Here is an 8,030-nt window from a genome sequence, read left to right as displayed (position 1 = left end):
CATTACACACAGGGTTGAGCACTGAGCTCCCCCGGGGCGGTATACGCCGCGGCACGGCTGCACTGCCGGCCATTACACACCGGGTGGCAGCATTGAGCTCCCCCGGGGCGGCACACGCCGCGGCACGGCTGCACTGCCGGCCGTTACACACAGGGTGGCAGCATTGAGCTCCCACGGGGCCTCTGGGTACGGTTGAGGCAGCAGCCGCCACCCCCGCAGAGCCCCGCCGGCCAAGCCCGGACACGCCCCCCTCCCCCCCCCCCCCAAAGCCCCGCGCTGCCCCGCCGGTGGCCACCCCCCCAAGCCCCGCGCAGCTCCAGCGGCTGCTATAGAGAAACCCCCCAAAGCAGCAGAGACTGGCACTGACCTGGGACACAGCAGAAGAGCTCCAACCTCTAGCAGCCACAACCCTGCACTGAGCCACTTTAAGCATCTGGCGCCATGTTGTTGAGGGCGGTGCCACGCTGGGGGGGGCGGTGCCACGCTGGGGGGGGCGGTGCCACGCTGGGGGGGGGCGGTGCCACGCTGGGGGGGGGCGGTGCCACGCGGGGGGGGGGCGGTGCCAGGCTGGGGGGGGTCGGTGCCACGCTGGGGGGGTCGGTGCCACGCTGGGGGGGGCGGTGCCACGCTGGGGGGGGCGGTGCCACGCTGGGGGGGGCGGTGCCACGCTGGGGGGGGGCGGTGCCACGCTGGGGGGGGGCGGTGCCACGCTGGGGGGGGCGGTGCCACGCTGGGGGGGGCGGTGCCACGCTGGGGGGGCGGTGCCACGCTGGGGGGGCGGTGCCACGCTGGGGGGGGCGGTGCCACGCTGGGGGGGGCGGTGCCACGCTGGGGGGGGCGGTGCCACGCTGGGGGGGCGGTGCCACGCTGGGGGGGGCGGTGCCACGCTGGGGGGGCGGTGCCACGCTGGGGGGGCGGTGCCACGCTGGGGGGGGCGGTGCCACGCTGGGGGGGGCGGTGCCACGCTGGGGGGGGCGGTGCCACGCTGGGGGGGCGGTGCCACGCTGGGGGGGGCGGTGCCACGCTGGGGGGGGGCGGTGCCTGCGTTGTGACCTCACGCTCAGCGTTCCATGGGTTTTAATCCCCTCCAAGACAACACGTTGAGTTCTGAGCAGCTGAGGAGCCCTGGGGAACACCTGTACAGAAACGTTCCTCCAAGAGCTGTCAGAAAAACGTTCGTTCCGCCAGCACTGCCGGCCGTTACACACCGGATGGCAACATTGAGCTCCCCCGGGGCGGCACACGCCGCGGCACGGCTGCACTGCCGGCCGTTACACACAGGGTGGCAGCATTGAGCTCCCACGGGGCGGCACACGCCGCGGCACGGCTGCACTGCCGGCCGTTACACACCGGGTGGCAGCACTGAGCACCTCCCTGGGCGTGGGCAGCAGCCGGGCCCCCACCTGGCTTTTATTTTCCAATGCTAAAAGCCTTTTAGAAGCAGAGAGGGCAGACAGGGGTCGTTTCCAAAGCTTTCTTACGCACCAGTCACTCCAAGCCCTCCCTCTCCAGCTGCAAACCAGAGGTTTGCCTCCGCCTCGCCTCACCCCAGTACTTACACTTTTAAAGATAGTGTGGTCCCCTCGGAGAATTTTCAGCACTTTAGGGGGGGGCCCCCAGCCCTCGCTCACCTGCTCCTCTGCTGCAGCAGCCCCCTGCCCCACGTGGCAGAACCAGCCCACCCACAAGCCCCCCACTCCCTTTGAGTCGCCCCCAAAAAGGCACAAAATAAAGCAAACTGCCCAGCCAGCACCTCCTGCCTTTCACAGCAAGGACTGAACATTGCAGCTTTGGCCAAGACCATCAGCCCAAAGGAAGGCCTGGGCCCTGAGGAACTAAATGCAAGTGAACTATCTGACACCACCACAGTCCTGTGAATGTTGCAAAGCAGTAGTGCATGCGGTATAATAATTCGAAAGTTAAGGGCTGCTCAAGCTTTACACAAAGTATCCTATTCAGTTTTGGGTTCCACTTAACACAAAGTAAAAGTATAAAAGGTCAGAGGGAAAGCCAACTCTACCTCTGAACTACAGCAAGAAATACTGGAATCAAGGGGCCCTTTCTTCTGCTATTAATAGATGAAGAGAACATGAAAACTGATGGGCTAAACCAACAGGGCAAGATTAGAATAACTAGTAGAGAGAACGGAAGATACAAAGCTTCAACTGCATCTGTTTAGCAACGACTCCTACCAGATAACTTCCATGCCATAACTTTGCTGATTTCAAACAAGCCAGCTGGTGAAGCGTCTCGCTCACAGGCGGCCGACGAGGAGACGTGCAGAAGGCAGAGGCGAGGGAACAAGTCCTGAGCTTTGCTGCAGGCTGTCCTGCGGCTTCCCCTACCGACTCTTTCCCGTACACCACCGCAGAAGGAGTTGGGTGAATTTTGTCTCAAACCGGCTCCTAAGACAACCTCCGCTTTTTCCCTGGGTGCCTACGTGGGTGTTGCTTCATCTTTCCCTCACGCTCGGTACGGCATTCGGGTGCAGAGCAAGGCTCTGGACAGCCAAACCGAACTCCTGTGCTGAAGAAAAGGAAGCGGAAGCACAGGCTGAGCCCCTGAGCTCTAAACATTCACTGAGCCCCAGGAAATGCCTGCATGTGCTGGCTGCTGCCACCTCCTCGTTGCCCCGGGCCTGCTCATTGGAGGCTGCCTGGCAAAAGCACCTGCCCCCACTTTCCTCGGCGTTCTTTGAATACCCAGGTTGGAAACCTAAGAGGTAGCGTACTAATTGGAAAGCATGTTCCAGCGGGCGTGGCTGGAGGCTGGGCGCCGCCGCCGCTTTCTCTGCTCCCCGCCCCTCCTTTGCGCGGCCCCTAATCACGTGACGATCGCTGGGCGAGTCTGGGTGCTGCTGGGTTCGCCCTGGGATCGCTGGGCGAGTCTGGGTGCTGCCGGGTTCACCCTGGGATCGCTGGGCGAGTCTGAGGGCATTGGGGTCAGCCTGCAAGAGCTGGGAGAGACAGGAGAACAGCTCGTGAACTGGGAGTAGACTGCTCCCGACCGCGGCAAATCGACACCCACCCCCCCCCCCCCGCCGCTGGTGTTTCTCGGCCCCCCCCCTCGCTGCCGCCCACCCTCAAACCCATAGCAGAGTCCTGCAGCAGGCACAGAGCAACTCCAGAGAGCAGCAGAGTCCACACTGAGCTCGCTGATGCGGAGCGGAGAAAGCAGAGGGGACGAGGATTACGCTGGCTAGGTCGGAGCCGACGGGGCGAGGGCGGCGCCATCTTGGGAAGGGCAGGCGCTGTCACGGGGAGGGCGACGCCATCTTGGAAAGGGCAGGCGCTGTCACGGGGAGATCGACGCCATCTTGGGAAGGGCAGGCGCTGTCACGGGTAGGGCGGCGCCATCTTGGGAAGGGCAGGCGCTGTCACGGGGAGGACGGTGCCGTCTTGGTGCCCTCACTTCCGTCTACATGCCCCCAGCCCTCCTTTCTCACCCTCTAAGGCCCTTGAGGTGCTCGCAGCTCGCCTTGAGATGCCGGGGGAGATGTGGCTGGGGGACCCTGGGACTGCAGGACACCCAATACCGGGGTGAGACCACCCCAATCCTGCGGGACCCCAAACCCTGGAACCCCCCCGAGACCTCTAACACAACACCACCACTCCCCGCCCCCTCAGCTGCTTCAGGACCCTCCAGAGACCCCCCCGGAGACCCTCCAGAGGCCGCCAGACACCTCTCGATGCCCACAAAGCCCCTCTAGACGCCCCAGAATACCTCTCTGCGCCTCCCTGCAGAGGCCACTCACACCCTTGGCAGCAGGCGACAGCAAGCAGTACCTGGCCGTGCCCACAAGGTGGGAGCAGTGAGCAGAAGAGCCAGGGGCGCTAGGGACACCGAGACTCCAGCAGTGCCACACAGCAACCCACACGCTGTGGGGACCTGACACAGAGACCCCGAAACCACACTGAGGCACAGACCCCCCCACTCCTCCGTGACCCTCCAGACATGACCCAGGAGCCCCTCCAGAGGTCCCCAGACACCTCTAGATGCTCCCAGAACCCTTCACATGCCCCCAAATTCCCCTTTCATACCCCCAAGCCCACTTCAGATGACAGCAGACCCTCCTTAACAGGCCCCCAGCGCTCAGCAGGTCCGGTGCTGCTGTGCCTCGGGAGCAGATCAGCTGGTCTCCCTGCAGAGCTTTTTCCAGTCAATGAAAAAACAGCACACCACACACACACACGAAAGACAATCCACTGTTTTAATTGAGAGACAGTTGCTATTTCTGCTTCAAACCACACCCCACACCCCCCCGTGGCTCTGCTCAGGATGTGCTTTTCTCCTCTAGAAGCCTTTCTACAGAACAGAGGGGGGTCACGTCAAGGCCTTTCTGCACACAAATCACTGCCCTTCTGCAATCTCTCAATAAGCAGCACCGCTGTTCCTCTGCTGGAACACCTCACACTCACTCTTACACTTGCCCGGGGCTTTCCCTCCCCTCCAAGAACGTCCTGGCATTTCAAACATTTGGCATTTCAGGTCTGCAAGCAGCCTTTGTGGGAGGCTGCCCTCACCCCTCCCTCACTGCTCCTCTGCTGTATCCTCGCCCACCCCGCTGTGGCATCACAGAAGGAAAGACAGCCGAGCGGCTACGCTCCTGTTCTTTTTATCACCCCGAGCCGGGGACAGCCTTCTGGGCAAGGTTTGCAGCTTCAGCACACAGCTGAGCTTTGCTCTCACCCATTAAACCCTTTGGTGGTTTCAGCTTCCCGAGGATGTGTCGGCACAAGTCCTTGTCGGGGCACCGCAAACAGGGAGAGACAAAGCTCCGAGATCCAGGAAGAGGACGGCTGAGCAGACACCCCTAAAGAGAGAAACTTCATCAGCTGAACCTCACACTTCTCCCAGCTTTGCAACAGCAAAGAACTTTGTGAACAACACAGTGGTGCTCCTAAGGAGGTCACCAGCTTGCAAGTTACAGGAGAAATAAAAACCTTTTTATTACAGAAGCACTGGCAAAAATTTACGGACAGGAACAGCAGACGAGCAAATTCTGCGATTGAGCTAACGATAGACATCAGGCCTAGGATCTGGCTACCCTGACACAGGATGCCAACAGGACAGAGTGAGGCCTCAGCAGCACTCCCAAAAAGCCCCACAGAGAGCCACAGGCTCTGGCCCGTGCCCCACCTACGGGCCGGCCCTCCTGGCAGCAGCGCAACACCACCTCTTCAGGAGCCCAGGGACTGACCTCAGCCCCCTAAGGGCCAGGCAAGGTTGGTTCCTGTTAGCTGCCTAAAGCAGCCTCCCCAGCCCTGCTTCCAGGGACCTTGGGCTGCTGCTGGGGACAGAAGGGGGATGGAGGGCTCCACAACTCGTCACACAGACCCCGAGCACAGGGCTGTTAAGCTGACAGGGTGCCAAGGGAACAGGCTGCCATGAAGGCACAGACCCAGGCCCTGAACTACAGGGTGGGTCACCTTGCCGCAGCAACACGACCCAGCGGCTTCGCTGCGTCCGACGAATAAAAGGAGGAAGTTCCACAGGAACAGAAGGGAAAACCTTTTCACTGTGTGTGCCAGAGCCCTGGAGCAGGCTGCCCAGAGAGTTAGTGGAGTCTCTGGAGACATTCAAAACCCGCCCCAGGTGATCCTGCACTGGCACAGGGGTTGGACCGGATGCTATTTTGGGGTCCCTTCCAACCCCTAACACTCAGTGATTCTGTGATTAGCTATGCTGGTGACAGAGTCTCACTGAGTGCTCTTTAAAATGTTTTTCTTTTCTTTCAGCCTAGGAGTTTCATATTTAAATAGACCTTCTGCTCTGTCTTCCCCCTTCCTTCTTCCATCTTGCGTCTAAACACTAGGAGAGCTTGATGAGCTCTATCCTGGGCGTCCCAACGTAACACATCTCAACTGCATACATGGATTTTGTAATCTTTTGCCCCATTGCTCGCACAGGGTGGATTAAGTTCATTACTTAGAGCTTGTCGGGACAGCTGTTGAAGTGTCCTGTGCAATGCAGGAGGAGTTGAATCCCATAGGAAACCACATTACTGTGCTTTGTCAGCCTGGTTATGGTCAGAAACCTCCTTCATTTTTTTTTCTCTTGAACAGATCTATCACATGAGTCCCCAGAATTAATTTGCCTCTTCTCATAATTATTTCTTTAAAACTGTCTTAGAAGTGTCTCTGTCCTTCCCTCTCTCTAGATACTGGCCTCCTGAGCCCACGGCAGACTTGCACAGAGCTACTGCGAGCACCACTCTGCACGGCCTCTGGGGGGCTTTCAAGCACAGGCACCCCAGGAGAATCCAAACCTAACCTTGCAGCTGGCCTTAGAGCTCCTCTTTGGAAAACTGTCGCTGCCAGGGCCCACAAACCAACGTCCTCTGTCGGCAAACCGGATGTAAGGGCTGAAAAGTGTCCACGGAAACCGTAATCGGATGGCCCAGGAAGATCCTGCCGGTCTGAACACACCGGACCTGGAATGCACAAAGAAACTCTGTTAACAACTGCCTGTGTGTCTGCTCATAGCTTGAGGAGTAACAGAGCAGAACCAATTCCCAAAAGGTTTTCACTGCGTTCCCAGGGCAAGTAGAGGCTTGCTCTGGCTGTAGTTAATACCTAGAAATTCCTATCAAAATCTTTGCAGCACAACAAGAAAAAAACCAAACCAACCAAACCACAAACTGCTTTATATTATTAAGTAGGAACTCGAAAGCTTACAGGAACTGTGGGGATTTTTTTATGACAAATTATTCCTTTTCTTTTTTTCAGTGAGCAATTGGGTTTCCAACAGCTCCACATTCTGACACCAAAGCACCCCGCTCCGTGTCAGGGCTTGTGGCTGAGGCCGAATACAAATCTGCAACTGGTCCTCAGGCAAAGCAGTTAAGCTCCCTGAAAAAAAAGGAAAGAAAGCAAGAGTGAGTCAACCATAAAAACAAGACCTAACCAAACCCCCAAAGCCATTTTGTCAGGAAGTCGCCTCCACTATCACCCGCCACATGCTGAAATTCCCTTCCCCTGGGGCTCCTGCTTGGCCCACAGCTGGGGAACATAAAGCAAGGCACAGCCCTGTGGGTACCTGCTGCCCTGGAGCCACCAAAACCGGAGCACCCAGTCACTACCAATCCCACAGCAGACCCAAGATACAACAGGGACTCCATAGAGACTCCAAAACCTCACTGAGAACCCCCCAACTCCTTCAGGACCCCCACAGATTCTCCAACTTAGATGCCCACAAAACCCCTTTGGTTGCACCCAAACCCCCCATCTGAAACACCCAGCTCCACTTTAGGTACCCCCAGATGCTTCCAATGTCCCCAGACCCGCTGGTGGACCAGCCCAGAACCCCCTGACACTATCCCAGACCCTTTCAGGGGGCTCCACACCCCTTCTAGATGCCCACAAAACCCCTTCACACGCCAAAAGAAACCTTTACCTGCCTCCAAACCCCACGTGGGGGCCACTTAGCAGCGGGTGGCAGCAACCAAGTCTGTTGCTCTCACCAATTAAACCCTTTGGTGCTCTCAGCTCTCTGACCCTGTGTCAGTGCAAGTCCTTGTCGGCCGGCACCTTCGTCCTGATCCAGGCGGAGAGAGAACTGCCAGGAACACAGCTTCGCCGCTCCGCTTGCGGCACGCCTGCTGCCGAGGGCAGCCTCGTCCGCAGCCTGCCCGAGAGGAACACGGCCCCCGGGGCCGGGGGACACACAAAAGCCTTCCACAAAGGTAACAAGGGAAGTCTCTTGGCCACTCTTCACGTGCCGAGTGCGATTGTCATGCGGAACACACCGCGGCATCTGGAACGAGTTTAAGTCCAGGTCTGTGGCAGCACAGAGGTTCCTGGAATATCCCGGTACATCGATCCACAGGAGGTTGTCTTTCGGTCCCCAGTCTGATGCTTGGCAGCACAGCCATCACACCATTTCTCTCGAGTGCTTTGAACTGACAATTCATGCAGGAGAATAAAACCAAACAGGAGTAAGCAGCTTGGAAAAGAACTTTGATCATCACCGGGCCCAGCAAGAGGACACAGTCTCAGGCTGCACCAGGGGAGGTTTAGGCTAGAGGTTAG

General features: G+C 58.7%; 1 long non-coding RNA gene across 1 annotated transcript; it reads right to left on the bottom strand.

The window, feature by feature from the left end:
- Positions 1-4,190: 4,190 nt before the first annotated feature.
- LOC137456142 (uncharacterized) lies at positions 4,191-7,635 on the bottom strand. Its single transcript, XR_010990963.1, has 4 exons — positions 7,396-7,635; positions 6,678-6,851; positions 6,274-6,433; positions 4,191-4,813 (listed from the first exon to the last, which is right to left on the bottom strand). It is a non-coding gene; the product is annotated as an uncharacterized lncRNA (long non-coding RNA).
- Positions 7,636-8,030: the final 395 nt, after the last annotated feature.

This window comes from Melanerpes formicivorus, unplaced genomic scaffold, assembly GCF_026170545.1.
Source record: "Melanerpes formicivorus ecotype bairdi unplaced genomic scaffold, bMelFor1.0.p_v2 SCAF_117, whole genome shotgun sequence".
Taxonomy (NCBI): Eukaryota; Metazoa; Chordata; class Aves; order Piciformes; family Picidae; genus Melanerpes; species Melanerpes formicivorus.
Note: the sequence above shows the minus strand (reverse complement) of the source record. Positions and strands in the feature narration are given on the sequence as shown.